This window comes from Arachis ipaensis, chromosome B1 (genome assembly GCF_059453495.1).
Source record: "Arachis ipaensis isolate K30076 ecotype BB chromosome B1, ASM5945349v1, whole genome shotgun sequence".
Lineage (NCBI taxonomy): Eukaryota > Viridiplantae > Streptophyta > Magnoliopsida > Fabales > Fabaceae > Arachis > Arachis ipaensis.
In genome coordinates, this window is record NC_142436.1 from 63,505,238 (window position 1) to 63,524,302 (window position 19,065).

General features: G+C 38.3%; 1 pseudogene; it reads left to right on the forward strand.

Annotated features, from left to right (window-relative positions):
• The first annotated feature begins 16,722 nt into the window (after window positions 1-16,722).
• Window positions 16,723-18,528, forward strand: LOC107607262 (protein DETOXIFICATION 49 pseudogene; annotated as a pseudogene).
• The last annotated feature ends 537 nt before the right edge of the window (window positions 18,529-19,065 follow it).

The following is a 19,065-nucleotide window of genomic DNA, read 5'->3' on the forward strand; positions in this document are numbered from 1 at the left end:
TGATTGAAAACTTGCTTCCTAGAGACTTTTAATTATGTATTTCAATTCTCCTTTATTCCATTTGATGCCGTGATCTGTGTGTTAAGTGTTTCAGGCTTTATAGGGCATGAATGAGTTGGAGATTGGAAAAGAAGCTTGCAAAAATGGAAGGAACACAAGAAATTGAGGAGATGACCAGCGAGAAGTGACGCGGCCGCATGGCTCACGCGACCGCACGAAAAAGAGGAAATCACAGTGACGCGGCCGCATGGCTCACGCAACCGCGCGGATTGGAATAGCACAAGTGACGTGGAGGCGTGGACGATGCGCTCGCGTGGCAGGGCAAAACGCCGAAAGACGCAGCCGCATGAATGACGCGATCGCGTGACGTGCGCGATCTGCATAATCTGCAGAATTCGCTGGGGGCGATTTTGGGCCCTGTTTTGACCCAGTTTTCGGCCCAAAAAAGCATACTAGAGCCAGAGAACATGCAGAGACCGAGCACAACTTTCATTCTACACAATTTTAGTTTTTAGATCTAGTTTTACTCCTCCTCTAGGTTTTCTCTCTACACATTCATAGTTCTTAGGATTTTTTATTTTACTGCTTTTGCATTGGGATATTGAGAAGAGTTATTACCTCAGCAAGACTTTGTCATTCTAGTTCATTTTCTTTACTTGGCTCTTACTCTTCCATGTCCTTAATTTGCTCAATTTTACTATTGGATTATTTTAGAATTTATTAATACAATAATTACTTTTATTTTTAATTGATTTCTTTGATTATTATTTATCATGACTTTCCTTAATTCCCTTTCCTATGTTATGAATTCTACATTCACAATGAGCGAGTAGTTCCCTAACTTGATGGGGAGTTGATTGAAAGGAACCCTTGAGTTGGAATGCTCAAAAGAAAAATTGTAATTGGGTTTATTGTTGGATTGCCCTCTAGTCACTGACACCAATCCCTTTTAATTGAGTGGGTTGGAACTTGTGAATAGAAGTAGCATTCCAACTTGTTTGACTTTCCCTTACCTAGTAAGGGATAACTAAACAGAACAACCTTCAATTATCAATTAATCTAGAGAGTACTTCAACAAGAATAGGGCTTCCAACTAATCTACTCCCAGTCAAGGCTTTTATTTAAATTATTTAATTTCTCTAATTTAAATTCCTGTTTATTCAACTCAAACCCTTTTTGAAAACATCTGATTAATAAAATAGCACACCTTTCTGCAACTCGTTGGGAGACGACCTGAGATTCATACTCCCAGTATTTTAATTTTAATTTTTGTGACACCCTTCTAAATTGATAAGCGAATTTCTGGTTGGTTAAGAACTATACTTGCAACGCGTATCTTATAACAATTCTTGACTCGTCAATTTCTGCCACGTCAATTTTTGGCGCCGTTGCCGGGGAGTTGCAATAGAGTGCTAAGGTATTGATTGGAATTTATTTATTTGCATTTTATTTTATCTTGCTACTATGAGCTGCTTGTTTCTTTCGTTAGATGACGCGTTCACTTCCTGATCCAAGCTTGCCAGTATTCGATCCTGAGATTGAAAGAACTATTTCACGAATAAGGCAAGCTCGGCATCGGTTATTCCTCTCTGAGGGCGGATCTGAAACATCACTTAAGGAAGAAACCAGCCCCCATTCTACTGATTTGGTTGATTTACGTGCAGGTGACATGGCAGCAGCTAGGAGAGTTACTATCCAGGAGGCTGGAGCCCCTGATTTTTCAATGCAACCGTTTCAAGCGCATCACCCAGCGGTGGCTACAGACTTTGAAATAAAGACTGCACTGCTCAATTTGATGCCCAAGTTTCATGGCTTACCTGCTCAAGAGCCTATCAAGCACCTGAGAGATTTTCAAGCAGCCTGTTCTATTGTCAGGCGTGATGGTGCAAATGAAACTTCAATTTTGTTGAAAGCTTTCCCGTTTTCTCTTGAGGGAAAGGCAAGAGAGTGGTACTATACTCAACCCGCAGCAATTGTATCCAACTGGGATACACTTAGAAAAGAATTTTTGGAGAAGTTCTTTCCAGCTGAAGTTACTGATAAACTGAGGAAAGACATTTCCATGATTGTTCAGGACGAATCCGAGACTCTCTATGAATACTAGGAGCGCTTCAATAATCTTCTAGAAGCATGCCCCCACCATATGATTGACAAGATAGTGTTACTCGGTTACATCACACAGGGCATGAGGCCCCAAGATAAGACCACATTGGAAAGTGCTAGCAATGGGTCTATGAAAAAGTACAAGACCACTGATGAGACATGGCAATTGATCAGTGACTTAGCTGAATCTACTCGGAATCACAGGCAGAAACAAGGCCGTTCAAAAGCCGTTGCAGAAGTATCCTCTACCAGAGAGACTGCTGCTCTAACTCAGAGTATCTGTGAAATGACCAACTTGCTGAAGCAGATGCAATTGAATCAACAACAAGTTCAGCAAGCTCAACCTTCTACAACACAGCAAAGCCAACAGTTAGTCCCACAGAGAGTTTACGGAGTCTGTGCTGATTATAGCCATTATACTGATGAATATTCGCAGCTCCAGCAGGAAGACAACACCGTGGCAGCCACTTATAACTTCTATGACCGCCCTAACCAAGGGTACAATCAAGGTGGCAATTACAGTCATGGATGGCAGGACAATTCTAACCAGAATTGGAGGGACAACAACAATAGAGGAGGCAGAGACAATCAGAAAAATCAGAGGTGGAATAATAACAACAACAGGCAGTAGAACCAGAACCAGCCTTACAGAGCACCTCACCTGAGGCAATCCCAAGGACCACAGAATACCCAACAGCAGACCTCTCAAATTACTTATCCTTCTTCATCTTCTAATGACGACTTACTACAATCTATTGATCGGAGACAACAGACCATGGAAAATAACCTTTATGCTACACTAAATGGTCTGAACTCTACTTTGCAAGCTCTTGTCTCACAGATTGGATCAATGAATAACTCCAATAACCAGCCTTTGAGCTCCAGTGGAATCTCCTCTCAACCATTACCCAATCCAAAGGGTAGCATTAATGCCATCACCCTAAGGTCCGAAACCACACTGCAGGAGAGGAATCAGGAGGAGCCAAGCCACCAGAACACGCCTCAGCTGAAGAGGTAGTGGAAATAGAAGATGTTGAAGAGAAAGAGGACATACAGGACATGGCTGAAAAAGAAGAAGTTCAACCACAGGAGGAAGCACCAAAGGGCGCAGACACTGCAGAAGACACCACTCCCATTCCATTTCTACAACTTGCAAGGAAGCCCAGGAAGCAGCTGGAACCTGATCCCAAAATGGTAGAGATATTCAAAAAGGTTGAGGTAAATGTTCCTCTTTTTAATGTTATTCAACAGGTACCTAAATATGCAAAGTTTCTAAAAGAATTATGTATACATAAAGACAAAATTAATGAATTAGAAACTATTCCTTTAGGTAATTCCATATCTGCTTTAATGGGAGGTTTACCTAAAAAGTGTAGTGACCCAGGTCCATGTATGGTTAATTGTACTATTGGTGGTGTAGTATTTTCTGACTCCATGTGTGATTTAGGAGCATGTGTGAGTATAATGCCTTTGTCTATATATGATATTTTGAGGCTCCCTCCCTTAAAAAGGTCGGCATCTCGTTTTGTGTTAGCAGATAAAAGCATTATTACAGTGGCTGGAGTTGCTCAAGATATATTAGTAGGCATTAAGGGGCTCACATTTCCCATTGATTTTTATATTCTGGAGATGCCCCAAAATGACTCAGAGAAGCCATCATCAATCCTACTCGGAAGACCATTCCTGAAGACTTCGAAGTTCAAATTAGATGCTTTTTCAACACATACTCTTTTGAAATAGATGGCCGAGTAGTAATCTTCAATCTGAATGGAGTTATGAAGCATCCTCTGGAGGATCATTCTATCCTCCAGTGTGACATCATAGATGAAACCGTGGCTGAAGTTCACCAGGAGAAATTTGAAGAGAAGTACATAGGACAAGGTCCAAGTGTGGAGACATTCTCAGAGGATAATGACAGTGCTTTACCATTGTTACCAGCTCCAGACAACCCAGAGCCTGACCATGATCAGAAGTTAGAATTAAAACCCCTTCCTCCACACCTCAAATATGCTTACCTTGAAGACGAGCAGAAGTTTCCAGTTATCATTGCAAGGGAACTCACTTCTCAACAGGAAGAGGAGTTACTTAGTGTGCTGAGAAGGCACAAGAAGACAATTGGTTGGAGTTTGGCAGACATAGTAGGCATCAACCCTCAAGTCTGTGAGCATAGGATATTTTTGGAAGAGGGAGCAAGACCTGTCTGTCAACCCCAGAGAAGACTGAACCCCACTATCTTAGAGGTTGTCAAGAAGGAAGTGACCAGGCTACTGGAGGCAGATATCATCTACCCCATTTCAGACAGTGAATGGGTAAGCCCAGTACAAGTAGTACCCAAGAAGTCTGGAATTACTACAGTAAAGAATGAGCATGGAGATCTCATGGCAACCAGAGCTCAGAATGCCTGAAGGGTCTGCATTGACTACAGACGCCTCAACCAGGCCACTCGTAAGGATCACTATCCTCTTCCATTCATTGATCAAATGCTGGATCGCCTGTCAGGTAAATCACATTATTGTTTTTTAGATGATTACACAGGTTATTTCCAGATTCATATAGCTCTTGAGGATCAGGAAAAGACCACATTTACATGTCCTTTTGGGACTTATGCTTACAAGAGAATGCCCTTCGGCTTGTGCAATGCACCAGCTACCTTCCAAAGGTTCATGATGAGTCTTTTCTCTGATCTTATTGAGGACTGTATGGAAGTTTTTATGGATGATTTTAGTGTATTTGGCGATTCCTTTAGCCTTTTCTTAGATGGATTATCTAGAGTATTAGATAGATGTGTCAGTACAAACCTTGTATTAAATTTTGAAAAATGTCACTTTATGGTAAAACAAGGTATTGTACTAGGACATGTGTCTAATACTGGCATTTCTGTAGATCCAGCAAAGGTGGATGTTATTTCTAGTTTACCTTACCCCTCCTCTGTGAGGGAAGTCCGTTCGTTCCTGGCCATGCAGGTTTTTACAGGAGATTCATTAAGAACTTCAGTAAGGTAGCACTTCCCTTATCCAGACTACTGTAGAAGGATATTGAGTTCGAGTTCAGTGAGGATTGCAAACAAGCGTTTGATAAGCTGAAGACCGCCCTGACTCAAGCTCCAATTGTGAGAGGACCAAACTGGAGTCAGCCATTTGAGATAATGTGCGATGCTTCCAACCATGCAGTAGGAGTAGCACTGGCTCAGCGTGAAGGTAAGGACCCCTTTGTTATTGCTTATGCGTCTAAAACTTTAGATGCCGCTTAGTCTAATTACACTACTACTGAGAAAGATCTTCTTGCTATTGTTTTTGCTCTGGATAAATTTCGAGCCTATTTACTTGGTACGAAGGTAGTAGTGTACTCAGACCACGCAGCTCTAAAGTATCTATTATCTAAAAAAGAATCTAAACCAAGGCTTATACGTTGGATACTGCTATTACAAGAATTTGATTTAGAAATTAAGGATAGGAGTGGTAACCAGAATTTAGTGGCAGACCACTTGAGTCGCCTTGAGCACATTACAGATGACCCCACTCCTATAGCTGATAATTTCCCATTTGATAACCTGCAAGCAGTATCTGAGGTAGTCCCTTGGTATGCACCTGTAGCTAATTATCTAGTTAGCCGCACCTTTCCTCCAAACTTTTCTAAGCATCAAAGAGACAAGCTAAAAAGCGAGTCTAAATATTATATATGGAATGACCCATATTTATGGAGATGTGGCGCTGACCAAGTAATTAGACGGTGTGTGCCTCAATCAGAATTCCAGTCCATCTTAGAGGCCTGTCACTCATCTGAGAGTGGAGGACATTTTGGCCCTCAAAGAACAGCTAGAAAAATCTTAGACTGTGGATTCTGGTGGCCTACTCTTTTTAGAGACGCTGCTGAATTTTGTAGATCTTGTTTCCCATGCCAAAAATTTCGTAATATATCCAAGAGGGATGAGATGCCTCAACAAATTATGCTTTTCTGTGAAATTTTTTATGTTTGGGGCATTGACTTCATGGGTCCATTTCCAAATTCTAATGGTTATTTTTATATATTGTTAGCTGTGGATTACGTTTCCAAATGGGTGGAAGCAATTCCTAGCCGCACTGATAATGCTAACACTGTTATTTCCTTTATGAGAAACCACATTATTTGTCGCTTTGGATCACCACGAGCAATCGTGAGCGATCAAGGCACCCATTTTTGTAACAGGAGACTAACAAGATTAATGAAGAAGCATGGGATAAATCATAAGGTTGCAACAGCCTACCATCCTCAGACTAATGGGCAAGCCGAGGTGTCAAACAGAGAGATAAAGCGTATCTTGCAGAAGATAATCAAACCTCATAGAAGAGACTGGAGCATCAGGCTACAAGATGCACTTTGGGCATACAGAACAGCATACAAAACACCCATTGGGATGAGTCCTTTCCGCTTAGTTTATGGAAAAGCTTGTCATCTCCCTGTTGAAGTAGAGCACAAAGCCTTTTGGGCAGTAAAGGAGTGCAACATGGGAATTGAGAAAGCCGGAGCTGAAAGGAAGTTGCAACTGCAAGAACTGGAAAGCCTTCGCCTAGAAGCTTATGAGAACTCAAGACTATACAAGGAGAAGATGAAGGCTGTACATGATCAGCACATCAAGAGAAAAGAGTTCCAACCTGAGGATTTAGTCCTCCTTTACAAATCTCGACTGAGGCTCATGCCAGGCAAGTTGAGATCAAGATGGGAAGGTCCATACAGAGTCAAGAAGGCCGAACCGTACGGAGTTTTTCACCTAAGTCATCCTTCAAGCTCTGAACTTATCAAATTTAATGGACAACGTTTAAAGCTATACAATGGAGAGAGGATGAAGAAAAACAAGGAGCTCGAGATCTTCCTCTTGGAAGATCCCCACATAGCCGAAGACTGAGCTAGTGGAGCGTCCAACTTACGGACGTTAAAGCAAAGTGCTAGGTGGGAGACAACCCACCATGGTATGATCGTTCTTTTCTTTATTCTTAGTTTTTCTATTCAATAACTCTTCTCTTTATTAGTACATTTCGCGCATCTGCATTTACATACTTTTATTTATAAAAAAAAAAAAAAACTTACGCGACGCGACCGCATCATTGACGCGTCCGCGTCGCAGGTGATTGGAGAAAATAATAAAACGAACAGAGAGTCATGCGAGAGCGTGTCTGGAGGCGTGCCCGTGGCACAAATTACCCCACACGACCGCGTCACTCACGCGGTCGCGTGCCCTGGAATTCGACGTGAAAAGGGTACACGACCGAAAGTTGTGCTAGAGTGGTGCTGGATTGGCGTTGAACACACAATTCTTCCCACGCGAATGCATGGCTCACTCGTTCGCGTCATATCCTTCTAATGGCCACTCACGCGATCGCATGCCCCACGCGATCGTGTCACCCAACATTTGGCGCAATAAGAGTTTGAACAGAGAGTTGTGCAAGTGCGAGGCTGCCCTCGTGCCAGTAGCATAAAACGGGTCACACGACCGCGTGACCGACGCGACCGCGTCAATTAGTATAAGGGCAAGTCGCGCGACCGCGTGCCTCACGCGACCACGTCGCTTGCACCGCACAGCTTCCCTGATTTGCCAATTATCTTATCTTTCTTTTTCCCAAATCCTATTTTTTCTTTTCCCTCCTTATTTCTTCCTTCTTCCTTCTTTCTCACTTTCTACTCTCTCTTACTCACCCCCATTAACAAGGTTTTCTTTTCTTTTTCCCCCTTACTTTTCTATTATTCTTCTTATTTTTATATGTTATCTTCTTTTCTTTTCTTTTTACTTTCATTATCCATATTTTCTTTTTCTTTCTTTTTCCTTTTTACTTGGTGTTGGAAATTTATTTGAGTCATTATTTCTCATTATATGCTTGTGGATTGTTGTAAAATTATTTGGCAATTATATATTACCTTTTTAAAGGGTTGATTGCATGTTCACTTTAATACTTTCTATACCTTATTTACCATGCATGCTATGTGTTTGTGAAAAAGCCCATATGGCATCATGCATTTTCTACATTATTCTATTCTACTATTCAATGCTTGCTTTTCACAAATTCCCTTTACTATTGTATTAATTGAATTTAATTGTCAATACAAACGTGATGGCTAGTTTGTTACGAGTGATAACACATTCAACTAATTAAATGCTTGATCTATGCTACTCATGCCTTTGCCTGCATGCCAATAAACCCTTTGCATTTAATTATCCTCCAATGCACTTGCTATATTTCTATTGATGAACTTTTCACATGTAGTCATGACCATGTGTTAACAACACCCTCTTTACCGTGCATTGTTTATCACTTATACAACCCTCTTCCTTGCTCTATCTCTTTGAATTTACGTTACTTTCTTTTTTTTCCATTTTCAGGATGGCCACCAAGAAAGGAAAAGAGAAAGCTACTCCCAAACCACCAGCAAGAACAGGAACAAAAAGAGCATTAGTGGCAGAGCCCTCTTCAACTGCGGTTAAACCCTCAACAAAAAGAACTAAGAGGATTATAAAGGTTGATGATAAAGAAAAGCCTTCCCAGCAAAGGACACTGCGCGATTTCCCAATCGCTACTGTGAGCAGATGTTCCCCATCCTAGCAGAAAGGAGTTACAACAACGAATACCTTCTTCTCCTCCCAAACCATATTGCTACCTTTGTTGGGCCACAAATTGCACAAAGACAATGGGGTTTCCTACAGAGACAGCCGAGGCAGGTCAATCTTTCTTGGGTAGTCGAGTTCTACTCTAATTTCCACCTGCCAACCCTGCAGTCTGTCTTTGTCCGTCAGAAGCAAGTCCCCATTACAGAAGAGGCCATTCAAAAAGCTCTAGGTCTTCCCCCTGTTCCAGAAGGATTGGACGCCTTTCAAGAAGCCGCACTCAAGTGCCAGATGTACCAATTTGACTGGGACGCTGTTCTCAGAGTTATCGCACTACCTGGCAGCCGTTGGATCTACGAATACCATCGTACCCGCCCTAAGGGAATATCGGCTTCAGCACTTACCTTGGAGGCTCGCGTATGGGCACAGATCATGTCCCATTACGTCTTTCTGAGCACTCACGAGTCCTCCTTCACTGTAGACATTGCCGTTCTACTATGGTGCATCCTTACAGACCAACCTCTGAACCTACCAAGACACATCTGGAATGCCATGGGACACGTACAAAATGCGGGCAACTTACCTTTTCCCGCCTTGGTCTCAGATCTTGTCTCAGCAGCCGGAATTTCCTACAGAGCTGGGGACACCAAAGCCATGCTCCCACGGGATGATCAGTATGTCCCTAACGGGAAATACATTAGACCTCCACCAGCCGCCATAAGCCATCCTACCGAACCAGTTGAAGATACCCCTTCTTCAACACCACAAGCACCTACAACCACCCAACTGCTCCATCAGATACTCGAAAAGGTTGGATCGGCAGGAACACAAAGCTAAGATGAGAGAGCGCCGTAACAAGCGCCGATTCACATATCTCAAGGAGCTGATTATGGGACACCCCGGACTCCACTTTCTTTACCAGAACAGGAAGCCATGATGGTCCCGACTATGGAGATACTGCTACCAGCCCACCTTTGTTCCTGACAGATGGCACCGAGGACGGTGCAAAGCCTTAAGTATGGGAAGGTCGGTCAGTACCTGACTTCCGGAGGTAATTTCTCTTCCCTAAACACCAATAAATTAGGATATTTAGTTAGTTTTTCTTTTGTAGAATAGGATAAATTGCATAGTAATAGGTTAGTTGCATGCATGTTCTACTTGATTGAAAAGACAATAAGTTTTCCTCTAAGACCCTATTTTTGGAACAAAATTTCACTAACTTTAATTAAAACTTTTATGTTAAATTTGGTTGAAGTTGTATTTGGAACATGATTTTTTAAGCTAAAGAACACACAACCTGCGAGATTTGAGCCTTTATGCATGGTTACATTATTTAACCATAATTATTTTATTCTTGTGTGTTTACTTCTCTATGATTGTAATCTATATTTTGTTTCATCCTATATGTCCAATGTTTATTATATTTGTATGCTTGCATATGATTGAGGCCATTATTTGTTTAAACTCACTTATCCAAATTAAACCTACCCTTTCAATTACCTTTGTTAGCCACTTTGAGCCTTTAAATCTCATTTGTTCTATATTTTACCATATTACTAGCCTTAAGCGGAAAAACAATTATATATCCCAAATTGAATCTTTGGTTAGCTTAAGATAGAATTGTGTGTGCTAATTAAGTATGGGAAATTGTGGGAACAAAAGATAATAAGGGAATGTGTCATGATAATATAATGGAAATTTGGATACCTACTCATGTGAAACTATAAGAATTAAAAATCTATGTGCATTGATAAGCTATGTTTATTTTTATGTTCATGTTAAAAAAAATATTCAATAAATAAATAAGGGGACAAAATTACCCCAATGCTAAGTTAAGAATTCAAAGATCAATGCATGTATGATAAAATTAAAATAAAAAGTTGATACACGGGTATGGAATGTGAAAGGGAAATTCTGGGTAGCTAGGTATGAATTCTAAAGTTATATAGAATATATATAGGTTATGTTAAAGCTTGGGTTAATTAAAGATTCAGTTTATAAGCTTACTTAGCCATATATGTATCCTTACCATTACCTTGGCCCCATTACAACCTTGAAAAGACCTCATGATGTTTGCATTGGTATATTAAATGTTGTTGATTGGTTAGGAGAAGAACAAAAATTAGAGAGCATGATTAGAGAAGGATAGAGTGATTGCCCTATACACTAGAGAGATTAGAGTGTACATACATCATCAGTGAGGGTTCAATGCTTAAAATTCTATGTTCTCTGCTTTCATGAGCTACCTTCTTGCATTTTTATATGTTCTTACTGTATAAGAATTAAATTAATGGAATTTGATTTGTAATTGTTTTGAAGAGCTTATTTACTATTGATCAAGTGGACAAGAATCATATACTTGCATTCACATATATAGGTTGCATTACATTGCATGAGTTTTACATGTTCCTACTCATTTATTTTATCTCCTTCAACTAAGCATGAGGACATGCTAATGTTTAAGTGTGGGGAGGTTGATAAACCACTATTTTATGGTTTATAATGTGTTTAATTGTGTGGTTTTATCATGATCTTTACCCACTTATTCATATGATTAGCATGCATTTATATTTCCTTCCTAAAATTATTACATGATTGAAAACTTGCTTCCTAGAGACTTTTAATTATGTATTTTACTTCTCTTTTATTCCATTCGATGCCGTGATTTGTGTGTTAAGTGTTTCAGGCTTTATAGGGCATGAATGAGTTGGAGATTGGAAAGGAAGCATGCAAAAATGGAAGGAACACAAGAAATTGAGGAGATGACCAGCGAGAAGTGACGCGGCCGCATGGCTCACGCGACCGTGCGAAAGAGAGGAAATCGCAGTGACGCGGCCGCATGGCTCACGCAACCGCGCGGATTGGAATAGCACAAGTGACGCGGAGGCGTGGACAACGCGCTCGCGTGGCAAGGCAAAATGCCGAATGACGCGGCCGCATGAATGACGCGATCGCGTGACGTGCGCGATCTGCATAATCTGCAGAATTCGCTGGGGGCGATTTTGGGTCCTGTTTTGACCCAGTTTTCGGCCCAGAAAAGCAGACTAGAGCCAGAGAACATGCAGAAACCGAGCACAACATTCATTCTACACAATTTTAGTTTTTAGATCTAGTTTTACGCCTCCTCTAGGTTTTCTCTCTACACATTCATAGTTCTTAGGATTTTTTATTTTACTGCTTTTGCATTGGGATATTGAGAAGAGTTATTACCTTAGCAAGACTTCGTCATTCTAGTTCGTTTTCTTTACTTGGCTCTTACTCTTCCATGTCCTTAATTTGCTCAATTTTACTATTGGATTATTTTAGAATTTATTAATACAAGAATTACTTTTATTTTTAATTGATTTCTTTGATTAGTATTTATCATGACTTTCCTTAATTCCCTTTCCTATATTATGAATTCTACATTCACAATGAGCGAGTAGTTCCCTAACTTGATGGGGAGTTGATTGAAAGGAACCCTTGAGTTGGAATGCACAAAAGAAAAATTGTAATTGGGTTTATTGTTGGATTGCCCTCTAGTCATTGACTCCAATCCCTTTTAATTGAGTGGGTTGGAACTTGTGAATAGAAGTAGCATTCCAACTTGTTTGACTTTCCCTTACCTAGTAAGGGATAACTAAACAGAACAACCTTCAATTATCAATTAATCTAGAGAGTACTTCAACAAGAATATGGCTTCCAACTAATCTACTCCTAGTCAAGACTTTTATTTAAATTATTTAATTTCTCTAATTTAAATTCCTGTTTATTCAACTCAAACCCTTTTTGAAAACATCTGATTAATAAAATAGCACACCTTTCTGCAACTCGTTGGGAGACGACCTGGGATTCATACTCCCAGTATTTTAATTTTAATTTTTGTGACACCCTTCTAAATTGATAAGCGGATTTCTGGTTGGTTAAGAACTATACTTGCAACGCATATCTTATAACAATTCTTGACTCGTCAATTTCTGCCACGTCGAAGCTGTATTAAGTGTTAAGGATTATAGCATCCGTCGTGGAGTTCAGTATCGGGTGAAGGAGTCAGATCATCTAAAGTATCATGGGAGATGCAAGGAGTTTGGGAATGGCTGCACGTGGATGATTCGCATCACACTTCGCATCACACTGCTTTACCTTATTCAGCAGGGGAAGCTCACCAAATAGTTCCTAAAACCACTTTCAAGTAGGTTTGCCATCATCCATCAGCTTCTTAAATCTGTAAGGCACCCGAATACAGGTAAACCATCCACGGACAGCCCTAGCTGGTATGCAATATCCTGCAGCGTGATGGTGCACTCCCCAAATGGCATATGAAAGGTGTGGAACTCAGGACGCTACCTCTCAATGAATGCACTGACTAGGGGCTCATCTAACTAGAACCACCTCGTGTTGAGCCTCACCAGGTGGTACAAACCATCCCTCTCCATATAGGGTATGATCCTGTCATGCAGAGGCATGTTCTGTTGTCTCTAGACACTATAAATACACCTACTTGGTTGTAGCATGTGAGAGAAATAATCAAATCAAATGAAATTCTGTTATTAACAAGTTTAACCCATAGATTATAACCGAAAACCAATACTAAACTTATAATTTTAAATTAATTTAATAAAAATTAAATATAAGACTCAAATCTTTAATTTAAAAGAATCAAGTACTAAACTTATAAGTTTAAAATTTAAACCTTAAATTTAAAAACCTAAACTACAAAACTTATAATCTTAAAGTTTAAGAATGTAAAATACAACCATTACGTTCTATTTACAAAATTTAATCTTTAAATAAATTTTAAACTCTAAACAACTAAAACTATAATATTAGAATTTAAACTTACATATTTAAAACCTAAAATTTTAAATCTTAGTTTTTAAATATGATACTTAATCATCAATCCTACAAGCCTTACAATTTGAACCCTATATCTCAAATACAAGAGGATCATCATTCTACTTAAACATTTGATCCTACCTTTAAATTTTACATCTTAACTTTAAAATCTTAAACTGGCCAATCCTACATTATGTGTTCTAACTACTGCACCCGAATATTACATTTTATGTTATATGAAATACAATAACTAAAAGAAAACAAACTTACCTCTTCGTTTATGCTGTCGGCAACGTGCGCAACGTCGTTGAGCCGGTAAAGACTGTGTTTGTCCGCCATGGTCCCGGCCCCAGTAAAGTCAGAATGTCTTCCTCTCTACACTTTCTTCTCTCTCTCTCTCTAAGAATATGAAAGTGGCTCAAACTGAATAACCCGCGACTCCCTTATTGCGTATTTATAGTAAAGCATAAACCGCTGGACCCTGTCACAGTTTATGCATATTTGCTATTTACACAGAAATCGTGAGATCCCTACCGCGGTTTCTGCCCATTTCGCATCACATCATAAACCGCTGGAGGGATGTAGCAGTTTACATTCATTTAGAATCCGTGGGACCCCTCTCGCCGTTTACATAGTTTAGTAAAAAATTGCATTTCCATATTCAATATACAAAATTTGTATTTCGGTAAATTTGAAGGCCAAATATTTTATTTTAGTGATTTGCCCTAAAAATTATCCAAATTATTAAGTCTATACCTCTAACATATATTTGAGATTTAACAACCTCTCAATCGGCCGATGTTTTGCTAATAACTTGTGTCCTAATAAAAGCATATATTAAGCATATTATAAAAAAATTATAAAAATTATTATTTTTTTATATTTTTAATGTGTTAAATATATTAAAAATATTAAAAAATTTTATTATTATCTTATTTAAAATGTAACTTTAAGATATAAATTAATTAAATCCTTAAAAGAATATGGCCTAAGTATTAGATTCTAAAATAATTTCTAATATAATTTATCTGTTTAAAAAACTAAATTTAAGGCTGGGCAACCTTTGAATAAAATTGCTTATACGAGTGTTCATGAATCGGATCTGATCCGTATATCCTCAGTGTTTATCTGAATTCGACAAAAAAATTACGGATATCGATCCAATCCACAAGACTATCGAATCAGATTATATCCACGAATCTACAAAATAAATAAATAAATAAATATTCTTTTTATGTTTTATTTTAACTAATAATTATTATATATGTTGTATTATTTTATATTTTTATTTTTATTATTAAAGAAAAGTATGTTTAATAATATTTTAAGAGTAAACATGTTTAAAAATGAAAAAAAAAATTATTGATATTTTTAAATAAAAATAAGCTTTTAAAAGTATTTTTATGTTTTACGGATATATCTGAGATTCGATCTAATCCAATCCGTAAATGTGCAAATCGGATCGGATCATATCCAAATTTAAAAATTGTAGATATTGAATTCGATCCAATTATTTTAATGTGAATCGAATAGAGTTTTGGTCATATCTAATCTGGTCCGTTCATCATGAAATTGCTAGAATTTTGACAAAAAAATGTTGCAAAGATATATAATTTATGACACAATCTTGAAGTGGATTTAACTGGAGAATTTAATTTAATTTCAAAAATAAATAAATTTCTGAATAGCAGTGATTCACTTAATGTCATTTTGCCAAATATGGCAGGTCTATAACAAAACGTGGATTTGATTGAATCACAATTAATTAATAAATTCCTTGACGGAATTGATTTCACATCAATTGTATCCATAAACTGAAACCTTTTAACTGAAATTTATTTAAGCCAAGATATAATACCATTTACTCAGAAAAGAGTTATCGCCCCAAAAAAAGTCCATATTAATCTTAAATTTTGTATCAGTTTTTTTAGACACGCTATAGTCAAACTAATATAATTTAATTCATGAGTCAATCAAGCCGAAAACATTTACTCTCTTCCACATTTTGAAAACAACCTTAGCTTATTAGTTAAAAAAAAAAATCCAATTTCGTCCTAATTATAAATTGTTACGCCTCGGCGCTCGCTCTTGTTACCTTGCTATTGCTGAATTCTTCATTCTCCATTCTTCATACTTCATTCTCCTTAGTCCTAATTATGTTACGTGCAAGTTCTGTATTATGGTTCTTTGGCCTTGCAGGCCTAATTATATATAGTATAGTGATACATATTATACATCATAACATGGTCATTAAATACGCTTGAAATATCAATAATAAGAAAAAATCTTTTTTCCTAAACATATGAGTCCGTAAATAACTAAATATAGAAGGCGCTATCTAGCATTAATGCGTTCTCGTCTTAATCTTTCACGTTTAATTCAAATTCCAATAAATACTTCCAAATTCCATGAACCTTTTTAATTTTTATGTAATAAAATATTATTTTAAATTGTATATGCACATTTTCTATACATCCAACAAGAATTAATTCGATTATTTTTCTACAAAAGTACTATTCTAACATCTGATTTGGACAGTTACAATTTATATCTGACATATATTGTTTAAAAAAATATATCTGACCTATATATACACACTCAAATAGGTACTAAAGAATTTTGCGTCAAATATTTTTGTTCATAAAAAAATTTATTACGTTAAAATTTTTAAATTTTATAAAACTAAAATATATTGATTCATTCGTCACTTTTTTTTAGAATTTATTTATCCAAATAAAAATAATTTATTTAATTAAAATAAAGACTCATACGTCTTACTTTTATAAAGTTTAAAATTTGTATTCTATATAAAAATTTTTTTAAAATCTATTTAAATATATACTAAAAAAAAGCATTATTGAAATAATATTTTTGCTTTTTCCTTGTTAACTATCATCTGTAGTTATCCAAATTAATTATTAAAAAATTATAATTTTATTATTGCTAAAGTTTAAACTCAATACTATATTTTAATTATTACTAATTTCACTAACGGTATTATTAATACATATATATTCAATAAATAAATAAGATAATAAATAATTACGTTTTAGTATCTAATACACTACAGAACACTGGTATATAAAATGTGAATGAATGCCCTCTCCGACAGTATATATGTACACACATTACCCATCTCTTCTCTTCCCCCATTAACTGCCGGAAAAGGCTCCCCCTTATAAACCCAAGTTGTTACCACTCTACCAAAACAAAAGCTCAAATCAAAACTGCGCAAATAAATTGAGAGAGTAAGTGAGTCAGTGAGTGTGTGTCAAAGCAACCATGTGGAAGTTGTTAGCATCTGCTGATAATCCCTCAAGCAACAAACAACACAACATGTCCAAACCTCTACTGATCCCCAAACCCCAACAAAAACAGACGTTGCTGTCGCTTTCAATCATCAACGAGGCGAAATGCATAGCAGACATTTCACTCCCAATGATCCTAACTTCCCTCTTGCTGTACTCCCGCTCCATCATCTCCACGCTCTTCCTGGCCCGCCTGGGCCCGCTCCCCCTCGCCGCGGGCTCCCTTGCCATGGCCTTCGCCAACATCACCGCCTACTCCCTCCTCTCGGGCCTCGCCATGGGCATGGAGCCCATCTGCGCCCAGGCCTTCGGCGCCAAGAAATACAAACTGCTCGCCCTCACCATGCACAGAACTGTTCTCCTCCTTCTCGTAACTTCCATTCTCATTTCCTTCTTGTGGCTAAACATGCGCACCATCTTAGTCTTTTTCGGTCAAGAACAAGAAATCGCAAACGAGGCTCAAGTCTTCATCTATTATTCTCTCCCTGATCTCGTAGCGCAGTCTCTCCTTCACCCTCTCAGAATCTACCTTCGCACTCAGTCCATTACTCTCCCTCTCACGTGCTGCTCCGCATTCTCCATCCTCCTGCACGTGCCAATCAACTATCTTTTCCTCCAAGTTCTTCATCTCGGAATCAGAGGCATCGCCTTGGCCTCTGTCTGGACCAACTTCAACCTCGTCATTTCTCTGATTATTTACACCGTCGTCTCAGGGTACCACAGGACAACATGGACACGTGTCACGCTCTCCAAGTGCTTCAGCGGGTGGAAGAAGCTCCTGAGTCTCTCGATTCCGAGCTGCGTTTCTGTCTGCCTCGAATGGTGGTGGTACGAAATCATGATCTTGCTCTGCGGATTGCTTATGGATCCGCACGCGAGCGTTGCGTCCATGGGGGTTCTGATTCAAACTACTGCGTTGATATACATTTTCCCATCTTCGCTGAGCTTCGGCGTCTCGACAAGAGTTGGAACCGAGTTAGGAGCAGAGAATCCCAATAGGGCGAAACTGGCCGCAATACTGGGACTATGCTTCAGTTTCGTCCTCGGATTCTCTGCTTTGATATTTGCGGCTTCGGTGAGGAACGTTTGGGCTTCGATGTTCACGGAAGACGAAAAGATCATAGCGTTGACGACGATGGTGTTACCGATAATTGGGTTGTGTGAGATTGGGAACTGTCCGCAAACAACGGTTTGCGGGGTTTTGAGGGGAACAGCGAGACCAAAGTTGGGAGCGAACATAAACTTGGCTTGTTTCTATGTTGTGGGAATGCCGGTGGCGGTTTGGTTGGGTTTCTTTCAAGGGTTTGATTTTAAGGGGTTGTGGTTGGGTATGTTGGCAGCGCAGGGTTCTTGTATGGTCACCATGTTGTTTGTTTTGGTCAGGACCAATTGGGATGGTCAAGCACAAAGGGCCAAGGACTTGATGACGTCATCCGAAGAATTAGATTTAGGAGATGACGGTGATGACCATGACGATGAGGACCAATATGTTGAGAAATGGTGTTTGGGAATATGTTATGACACAAAAGAACTTGTTTGATTTCGTTGTTTCAGCCAATTAAGGAATTGGGAAGACAGGAGGGTGGTTGATTTAATAATATTTTGATTTAAAAGATGGATTTTGATTCTTTCTAGAGAGATTGACTAATTTCCGATTGTAAATCAAAGAACATGAAGGGGAATTAGATGGAGAGGGGTGGAGACGGAGTACAATGCAAGTGCGTTTCTTCCTTTTTCACTACTTTGCTACATTTAGTTAAAGTATTTAATATAATTTTTGTACCTAGATTTTCTCAATATTTTTATATTAGTTGATAATGGTGTAATTCTCTTATGATTTCCATGTTAGATTATAATGATACGTTGATGATAACATATCAAATGGAAGTTTATAAGCTTGCAATATTATTAGGGTTAATTACTTTGTAGGTACTATAGTTTCGCCAAATTTTTAATTAGGTCTCTATATTTTTTTTCCTTTTAATTGAGTTCTTGCACCAAAATTTTTTTTTAATTGGGTCTCTACACTTTTTTTTCTTTTATTTAGGTCCCTATACTATTTTTTTTTAGTTGGGTCCCTATAAAATTAAGTCAATTACTACTAAGAGAAACTTAATTGAAAAAAAAAATTAGTGTAGGGATCCAATTAAAAAAAAAAAACTATAGAGACTTAATTGAAAATTTCATGAAACTATAAGGACCAATAGAGTAATTAAACCATATTATTATCCTATCTTCAACGGAATAAAGTGGTCGCAAACTCCA